We start from the raw sequence: 9,565 nt of genomic DNA, 5'->3' as shown, positions 1-9,565 counted from the left end.
ATGGATGGAAAATAAATTCTATGGTGGGCCCACTAGAAAATTTAACGGTGGAAATCATTGTCGCCATTGTCATTCGTGGTATGGTCCATATGATCTCTGGATATGATATTTTTTTTAATGCTCCAAAATAATCCCTAATAATGGTGGGAGTATGTTGTTGGTACGGTCCATTAGTATGGTCCATTTAATAGGGACCCACTCGATTAGAATCGATATGATGCATTTGTGGCCGTCGATTGAGACCCACCTTGATATACATACGAGACCCATATATGAGGCCATTTGATGTACTGGAGGCCCATGGGTCAAGGCCTAATAGGATGTACATAAGGCCCATTGTAGTATGATTCTACCATGGTGTATGTGTTGACCCTTATAACGGGCTATGCCTTGGGAGCAATGATGGTTTGATGTCCACATTGTAAAGATAATGTTGGTTAAATGTCTACATTATGACTCTCCCTAGGGCCCATTAATAGGCTCATACTTGTAGTGTGTAGGCCATCCAGGCCCATCTTTGTTATGAACAGAGCCCATCACCATATAATTTGTTTAGTATAGATCCATGATTCATGATCATATGCATCATATGTATGCCTGATATGAGGAGTGACTGATTATAGCATATGCCTCCGGGCAGATTGTTTATGGGTTCCCTAATAGGCGGAGTTGCCCCACATGAGCGCTCGGTACGCCAGGATTGTTGCATGTCTGATAGTATTAATCATGCACTTGCATTTGTGTCAATACGCGAAAAAAGGACGATCTAAAACCGTCTCAAATGACCAAAAAGGACGGTCATGGACTGTCGCATGGGTCGTCAAATTTTGACGTGTCGTATTCCTTAAAGGACGGTAAAAAACCGTCATTCTTATTGACGAAAGAAGGACGGTCGTGGACCATCCTTAAAAAGGACGATCATGGACCGTCTCTTATGAGCCTTCAAAGGACGGCCATTGACCGTCCTTTAAAAGGACGGTCATGGACTGTCCTTAAAAAGGACTATCATAGACCGACGGTTATGGACCGTCCTTAAAAAGGACTGTCATGGACCGTCTCTTACGGGCCTTCAAAGGACAGCCTTGGACCGTCCTTAAAAAGGACTGTCATGGACCGTCTCTTATGAGCCTTCAAAGGACGACCACAGACCGTCCTGAAAAGGACTGTCATGGACCGTCCCTTATGAGCCTTCAAAGCACATTTTCAAATTTGAGAGGGTTAATATACACCTATTACAATATATTTCATCATATTCTTCCTGATATACACCTGTTATATAATATATTTCATCATATTCACATTCACATCCATCTAAACCCAAACTACGTAAATCCAACATAAACTACATTCATCCAAACATAAACTACATCCATCCAAACACAAGCAATCTTATCCACATTACATTCATCCATGCATAAATATATATAAGTTTAACATCATAAATAAGAAAAGAAAAAAAATCAGCAACAAATTTCTTTGTGTCTTTCATCTAAAAAAAAAATATTAAACCAACAAAACATTATAATTCAGAATCATGAAGAATTGCATAAACTTCTTCCAAAAAAGTGGGCACATTTTTAAAATAAAACTGATCATTAAAATAAAACTAATGCAAGCAAATAATGCAAAAAAGTGTTTCAATTCAAGTTAATAGAAACAACAACAAAAATTAAAGCTTTGTAAAAAGGGTCATGTGTTAAAAGGGAAACATTCTTGTTTCTTACCATGTGATTGGGCTACAATTCAAGTTAATAGAAACAACAACAAAAATTAAAGTTTTGTAAAAAGGAGCATGTGTTAAAAGGGATACATTCTTGTTTCTTACCATGTGATTGGGCTACATTATTACAACAATTGGGTTCGGGTTCGGGATCGGGTTTAGGTTTGGGTTTTCAAGTTTAGGTTTAGGTTTAGGTTAGGGAGTTGAGATAAGGATTAGGTGTACGTTTAGGTTTAGGGATTTGAGAATACATTTAGGTTTTAGGTTTAGGTTTTAGGTTATAGGTTATAGGTTTAGGTTTAGATTTAGGATTAGGTTTTAGGTTATAGGTTATAAGTTTAGGTTATAGGTTACAGGTTATAGGTTAAGGTTTAGGTTATAGGTTTTGGTTTAGGTTTAGGTTAAGGTTTAGGTTTAGGTTAAAGGTTTAGGTTAAGGTTTAGGTTTTAGTTATAGGTTATGGTATATAGGTTATAGCTTTAGGGAATTGAGAATAGGATAAGGTTAAGGTTTAGGTTTAAGAAATCGGGTCCAAGTTTGGGATCGGGTTTGGGTTTGGGTTTTCAAGTTTAGGTTTAAGTTTAGGTTAGAGAGTTGAGATTAGGATTAGGTGTAGGTTTATGTTTAAGGATTTGAGAATACATTTTGATTTTAGGTTTAGGTTTAGGTTTAGGTTTTAGGCTTAGGTTTAGGTTATAGGTTTAGGTTATAAGTGCAGGTAGTAGGTTAAGGTTTAGGTTAGGTTATAGGTTAAGGTTTAGGGAATTGAGAATAGGTTAAGTTTTAGGTTTAGGAAATCGGGTTCTGCTTCGGGATCGGGTTTAGGTTTGGGTTTTCAAGTTTAGGTTTAGGGAGTTGAGATTAGGATTAGGTGTAGGTTTAGGTTAAGAGATTTGAGAATACATTTAGGTTTTAGGTTTAAGTTTAGGTTTAAATTAAGGTTTAGGTTTAGGTTTAGGTTTAGGTTCAGTTTATAAGCTATAGGTTTAGGGAATTGAGAATAGGTTAATGTTTAGGTTTAGGAAATCCGGTTTGGGTTCAGGATCGGGTTTAGGTTTGGGTTTTCAAGTTTAGGTTTAGGTTTAGGTTAGGGAGTTAAGATTAGGATTAGGTGTAGGTTTAGATTTAGAGATTTGAGAATACATTTAGGTTATAGGTTTAGGTTTAGGTTATAGGTTATTGGTTTAGGTTAAGGTTTAGGTTATAAGCTATAGATTTAGGAAATTGACAATAGATTAAGGTTTAGGTTTAGGAAATCGGGTTCGGGTTCGAGATCGGGTTTAGATTTGGGTTTTCAAGTTTATGTTTAGGTTTAGGTTAGGGAGTTGAGATTAGGATTATGTGTAGGTTTAGGGTTAGGGATTTGAGAATACATTAGGTTTTAAGTTTAGGTTTAAGTTATATGTTATAGGTTTAGGTTTTGGTTTAGGTTATAAGCTATAGGTTTAGGGAATTGATAATAGGTTAAGGTTTAGGTTTAGGAAATCGGGTTCGGGTTCGAGATCGGGTTTAGGTTTGAGTTTTCAAGTTTAGGTTTAGGTTAGGTTAGGGAGTTCAGATTAGGATTAGGTGTAGGTTTAGGTTTAGGGATTTGAGAATACATTTAGGTTTTAGGTTTATGATTAGGTTATAGGTTATAGGTTTAGGTTTAGGTTTTAGTTAAGGTATAGCTTTATGTTTCGGTTTAGGTTATAAGCAATAGGTTTAAGGAATTGAGAATATGTTAAGGTTTAAGTTTAGGAAATCGAATTCGGGTTGGGGATCGGGTTTAGGTTTGGGTTTTCAAGTTTATGTTTAGGTTTAGGTTAGGGAGTTGAGATTAGGATTAGGTGTAGGTTTAGGTTTAGGGATTTGAGAATACATTAGGTTTTAAGTTTAGGTTTAGGTTATATGTTATAGGTTTAGGTTTTGGTTTAGGTTTAGGTTTAGGTTTAGGTTATAAGCTATAGGTTTAGGGAATTGAGAATAGGTTAAGGTTTAGGTTTAGGAAATTGGGTTCGGGTTCGATATTGGGTTTTAGTTTGGGTTTTCAAGTTTAGGTTTTAGTTAGGTTAGAGAGTTGAGATTAGGATTAGGTGTAGGTTTAGGTTTAGGGATTTGAGAATACATTTAGGTTTTTGGTTTATGTTTAGGTTATAGGTTATAGGTTTAGGTTTAGGTTTAAGTTAAGATATAGCTTTCGGTTTCGGTTTAGGTTATAAGCAATAGGTTTAGGGAATTGAGAATAGGTTAAGGTTTAAGTTTAGGAAATCGGGTTCGGGTTTGGGATCCGGTTTAGGTTTTGGTTTTGAAATTTAGGTTTAGGTTTAGGTTAGGGAATTGAGATTAGGATTAGGTTTAGGTTTAGGTTTAGGGATTTGAGAATACATTTAGGTTTTAGGTTTAGGTTTAGGTTATAGGTTACAGGTTTAGGTTAAGGTTTAGGTTTAGGTTATCAGCTATAGGTTTAGGGAATTGAGAATAGGTTAAGGTTTAGGTTTAGGAAATCGGGTTCAGGTTCGGGATCGGGTTTAGGTTTTGGTTTTCAAGTTTAGCTTTAGGTTTAGGTTAGGGAGTTGAGATTATGATTAGGTGTATGTTTAGGTTTAGAGATTTGAGAATATATTTAGGTTTTAGGTTTAGGTTTAGGTTATATGTTACAGGTTTAGGTTTAGGTTTAAGTTAAGGTTTAGGTTTAGGCTTAGGTTTTGGTTATAAGATATAGGTTTAGGGAATTGAGAATAGGTTAAGGTTTAGGTTTAGGAAATCGAGTTCGGGTTCGGGATCGGGTTTAGGTTTGGGTTTTCAAGTTTAAGTTTAAGTTTAGGTTAGGGAGTTGAGATTAGGATTAGGTGTAGGTTTAGCTTTGAGGATTTGAGAATACATTTAGGTTTTAGGTTTAGGTTTTAGGTTTAGGTTTAGGTTATAGGTTACAGGTTTAGCTTTAGGTTTAGGTTAAGGTTATAGGTTTAGGTTAAGGTTTAGGTTTAGGTTTAGGTTATAAGGTATAGGTTTGGGGAATTGAGAATAGTTTAATGTTTAGGTTTAGAAAATCGGGTTCGGGTTTGGGATCGGGTTTAAGTTTGGGTTTTCAAGTTTAGGTTTACGTTTATGTTAGAGAGTTGAGATTAGGATTAGGTGTAGGTTTAGGTTTAAGGATTTGAGAATACACTTAGGTTTTAGGTTTAGGTTTAGGTTATAAGTGCTGGTTATAAATATAGGTTTAGGTTAGCTTATAGGTTAAGGTTTACGGAATTGAGAATAGGTTAAGGTTTAAGTTTTGGAAATCGGGTTCGGGTTCGGGATCGGGTTTAGGTTTGGATTTTCAAGTTTAGGTTTAGGTTTAGGTTAGGGAGTTGAGATTAGGATTATGATTTGAGAATACGTTTAGGTTTTAGGTTTATTTTTAGGTTATAGGTTATAGGTTTAGGTTAAGGTATAGGTTTAGGTTTTGGTTTAGGTTATAAGCTATAGGTTTAGAGAATTGAGAATAGGGTATGGTTTAGGTTTAGGGAAACGGGTTCGGGTTCGGGATCGAGTTTAGGTTTTGGTTTTCAAGTTTAGGTTTAGGTTTAGGTTAGGGAGTTGAGATTAGGATTAGGTGTAGGTTTAGGTTTAGGGATTGGAGAATATATTTAGTTTTTAGGTTTAGATTTAGGTAATAGGTTGCAGGTTTAGGTTTAGGTTTAGGTTAAGGTTATAGGTTACAGGTTTAGGTTGAGGTTTAGGTTTAGGTTAATGTTTAGGTTTAGGTTTAGGTTTAGATTATAAGATATAGGTTTAGGGAATTGAGTATAGGTTAATGTTTAGGTTTAGGAAACTGGGTTCGGGTTCGGGATCGAGTTTAGGTTTGGGTTTTCAAGTTTAGGTTTAGTCTTTACGTTAGTGAGTTGAGATTAGGACTAGGTAATGGTTTAGGTTTAAGGATTTGAGAATACAGTTAGGTTTTAGGTTTAGGTTTAGGTTATAAGTGCAGGTGATGGATTTAGGTTTATGTTAGGTTATAGGTTAAGGTTTAGGGAATTGAGAATAGGTTAAGGTTTAGGTTTAGGAAATCGGGTTCGGGTTCAGGATTAGGTTTAGGTTTGGGTTTTTAAGTTTAAGTTTAGGTTTAGGTTAGGGAGTTGAGATTAGGATTAGGTGTAGGTTTAGGTTTAGGGATTTGAGAATACATTTAGGTTTTAGGTTTATATTTAGGTTATAGGTAATAGGTTTAGGCTTAGGTTTAGGTTAAGGTATAGGTTTAGGTTATAAGCTATAGGTTTCAGGAATTGAGAATAGGTTAAGGTTTAGGTTTAGGAAATCAGGTTCGAGTTCATGATCGGGTTTAGGTTTTGGTTTTCAAGTTTCGGTTTAGGTTAAGGTTTAGGTTAGGTAGTTGTAATTAGGATTAGGTGTAGGTTTTGGTTTAGGGATCTGAGAATACATTTAGGTTTTAGGTTTATGTTTAGGTTATAGGTTATTGGTTTAGGTTTAGGTTTAGGTTAAGGTATAGGTTTAGGTTTCGGTTTAGGTTATAAGCTATAGGTTTAGGGAATTGAGATTGGTTAAGGTTTAGGTTTAGAAAATCGGGTTCGGGATCAGATTTAGGTTTTGGTTTTCAAGTTTAGATTTAGGTTTAGGTTAGGGAGTTGTGATTAGGATTATGTGTAGGTTTTGGTTTAGGGATTTGAGAATACATTAAGGTTTAGGTTTAGGTTTAGGGATTTGAGAATAGGTTTAGGTTATAGGTTTAGGTTTAGGTTTAGGTTAAGGTTATATGTTAAGGTTAAGGTTATAGGTTTAGGTTTAGGTTAAGGTTTTAGGTTTAGGTTTAGTTTAGGTTATAGGTTTTTGGTTGAGGTTTAGGTTATAGTTATAGGTTTTAGGATTTGAGAATAGGTTTAGGTTATAAGTATAGGTTTAGGTTAGGTTATAGGATAAGGTTTAGGTTTAGAAAATCGGGTTCGGGTTCGGGATCGGGTTCAGGTTTGGGCTTTCAAGTTTAGGTTTAGGTTTAGGTTAGGCAGTTGAGATTAGGATTTGGTGTAGGTTTTGGTTTAGTGATTTGAGAACACATTAGGTTTTAGGTTTAAGTTTAGGTTATAATTTATAGGTTTAGGTTTAGGTTTAGGATAAGGTTTAGGTTATAAGCTATATGTTTAGGGAATTGAGAATACATTAAGGTTTAGGTTTAGGAAATCAGGTTCGGGTTCGAGTTCGGGATCGGATTTAGGTTTGGGTTTTCAAGTTTAGGTTTAGGTTTAGGTTAGGGAGTTGAGTTAGGATTAGGTGTAGGTTTAGGTTTAGGGATTTGAGAATACATTTAGGTTTTAGGTTTATGTTTAGGTTGTAGGTTATAAGTTTAATTTTAGGTTTAGGTTAAGGTATAGGTTTAGGTTTCGGTTTAGGTTATAAGCTGTATGTTTAGGGAATTGAGAATATGTTAAGGTTTAGGTTTAGGAAATCGGGTTCGTGTTCGGGATCGGATTTAGGTTTTGGTTTTCAAGTTTAGGTTTAGGTTTAAGTTAGGGAGTTGAGGTAAGGATTAGGTGTAGGTTTAGGTTTAGGGATTTGAGAATACATTAAGGTTTAGGTTTAGGTTTAGGGATTTGAGAATAGGTTTAGGTTATAGGTTTAGGTTTAGGAATTTGAGAATAGGTTTAGGTTATAGGTTTAGGTTTAGGTTTAGGTTTATGTTAAGGTTATAGGTTTAGGTTTAGGTTAAGGTTATAGGTTTAGGTTTAGGTTAGGTTATAGGTTTTTGGTTAAGGTTTAGGTTATAAGTTATAGGTTTAGGTTTAGGTTTAGGTTAAGGTTTAGGTTATAAGCTATAGGTTTAGGGAATTGAGAATACATTAAGGTTTGGGTTTAGGAAATCGGGTTCGGGTTCGGGTTCGGGATCGGGTTTAGGTTTGGGTTTTTAAGTTTAGGTTTAGGTTTAGGTTAGGGAGTTGAGATTAGGATTAGGTGTAGGTTTAGGTTTAGGGATTTGAGAATACATTTAGGTTTTAGGTTTATGTTTAGGTTGTAGGTTATAAGTTTAGTTTTAGGTTTAGGTTAAGGTATAGGTTTAGGTTTCGGTTTAGGTTATAAGCTATATGTTTAGGGAATTGATAATAGGTTAAGGTTTAGGTTTAGGAAATCGGATTCGTGTTCGGGATCGGATTTAGGTTTTGGTTTTCAAGTTTAGGTTTAGGTTTAAGTTAGGGAGTTGAGATTAGGATTAGGTGTAAGTTTAGGTTTAGGGATTTGAGAATAGGTTTAGGTTATAGGTTTAGGTTTAGGGATTTGAGAATAGGTTTAGGTTATAGGTTTAGGTTTAGGTTTAGGTTTATGTTAAGGTTATATGTTTAGGTTTAGGTTAAGGTTATGGGTTTAGTTTTAGGTTAGGTTATAGGTTTTTGGTTAAGGTTTAGGTTATAGTTATAGGTTTTGGGATTTGAGAATAGGTTTAGGTCATAAGTATATGTTTAGGTTAGGTTATAGGTTAAGGTTTAGGTTTCAGAAATCGGGTTCGGGTTCGGGTTCAGGATCGTGTTTAGGTTTGGGTTTCAAGTTTAGGTTTAGGTTTAGGTTAGGGAGTTGAGATTAGGATTAGGTGTAGGTTTAGGTTTAGGGATTTGAGAATACATTAGGTTTTAGGTTTAGGTTTAGGTTATAGGTTATAGGTTTAGGTTTAAGTTTAGGTTAAGGTTTAAGTTATAAGCTATAGGTTTAGGGAATTGAGAATACATTAAGGTTTAGGTTTAGGAAATCAGGTTCGGGTTTAGGTTCGGGTTTTCAAGTTTAAGTTTAGGTTTAGGTTAGGGAGTTGAGATTAGGATTAGGTGTAGGTTTAGGTTTAGGGATTTGAGAATACATTTAGGTTTTAGGTTTAGGTTTAGGTTATAGGTTATAGGTTTAGGTTTAGGTTTAGTTTAAGGTATAGGTTTAGATTTCGGTTTAGGTTATAAGCTATAGGTTTAGGGAATTGAGAATAGGTTAAGGTTTAAGTTTAGGAAATCAGGTTTGGGTTCAGGATCGGGTTTAGGTTTTGGTTTTCAAGTTTAGGTTTAGGTTTAGGTTAGGGAGTTAAGATTAGGATTAGGTGTTGGTTTAGGTTTAGGGATTTGAGAATACATTAAGGTTTAAGTTTAGGTTTAGGGATTTGAGAATAGGTTTAGGTTTAGGGATTTGAGAGTAGGTTTAGGTTATAGGTTTAGGTTTAGGTTTAGGGATTTGAGAATAGGTTTAGGTTATAGGTTTAGGTTTAGGTTAAGGTTATATGTTAAAGTTAAGGTTATAGGTTTAGGTTTAGGTTAAGGTTATAGGTTTAGGTTTAGGTTAGGTTATAGGTTTTTGGTTTAGGTTTAGGTTATAGTTATAGGTTTTGGGATTTGAGAATAGGTTTAGGTTATAAGTATAGGTTTAGGTCAGGTTATAGGTTAAGGTTTAGGTTTAGGAAATTGGGTTCGGGTTCGAGATCGGGTTTAGGTTCGGGTTTTCAAGTTTAGGTTTAGGTTTAGGTTTAGGTTAGGGAGTTGAGATTAGGATTAGGTGTAGGTTTTGGTTTAGGGATTTGAGAATACATTAGGTTTTAGGTTTAGGTTAGGTTATAGGTTATAGGTTTAGGTTTAGGTTTAGGTTATAAGGTATAGGTTTAGGGAATTGAGAATACATTAAGGTTTAAGTTTAGGAAATCGGGTTTAGGTTCAGGATCGGGTTTAGGTTTAGGTTTTCAAGTTTAGGTTTAGGTTTAGGTTAGGGAGTTGAGATTTGGATTAGGTGTAGGTTTAGGTTTAGGGATTTGAGAATACATTTAGTTTTAGGTTTATGTTTAGGTTATAGGTTATAGGTATAGGTTTAGGTTTAGGTTTAGGTTTAGGTTAAGGTATAGGTTTAGGT

Source organism: Magnolia sinica, chromosome 12 (assembly GCF_029962835.1).
Source record: "Magnolia sinica isolate HGM2019 chromosome 12, MsV1, whole genome shotgun sequence".
NCBI classification, from domain to species: domain Eukaryota; kingdom Viridiplantae; phylum Streptophyta; class Magnoliopsida; order Magnoliales; family Magnoliaceae; genus Magnolia; species Magnolia sinica.
The sequence above is the reverse complement of the archived record's forward strand: the minus strand, read 5'-3'. Positions refer to the sequence as shown.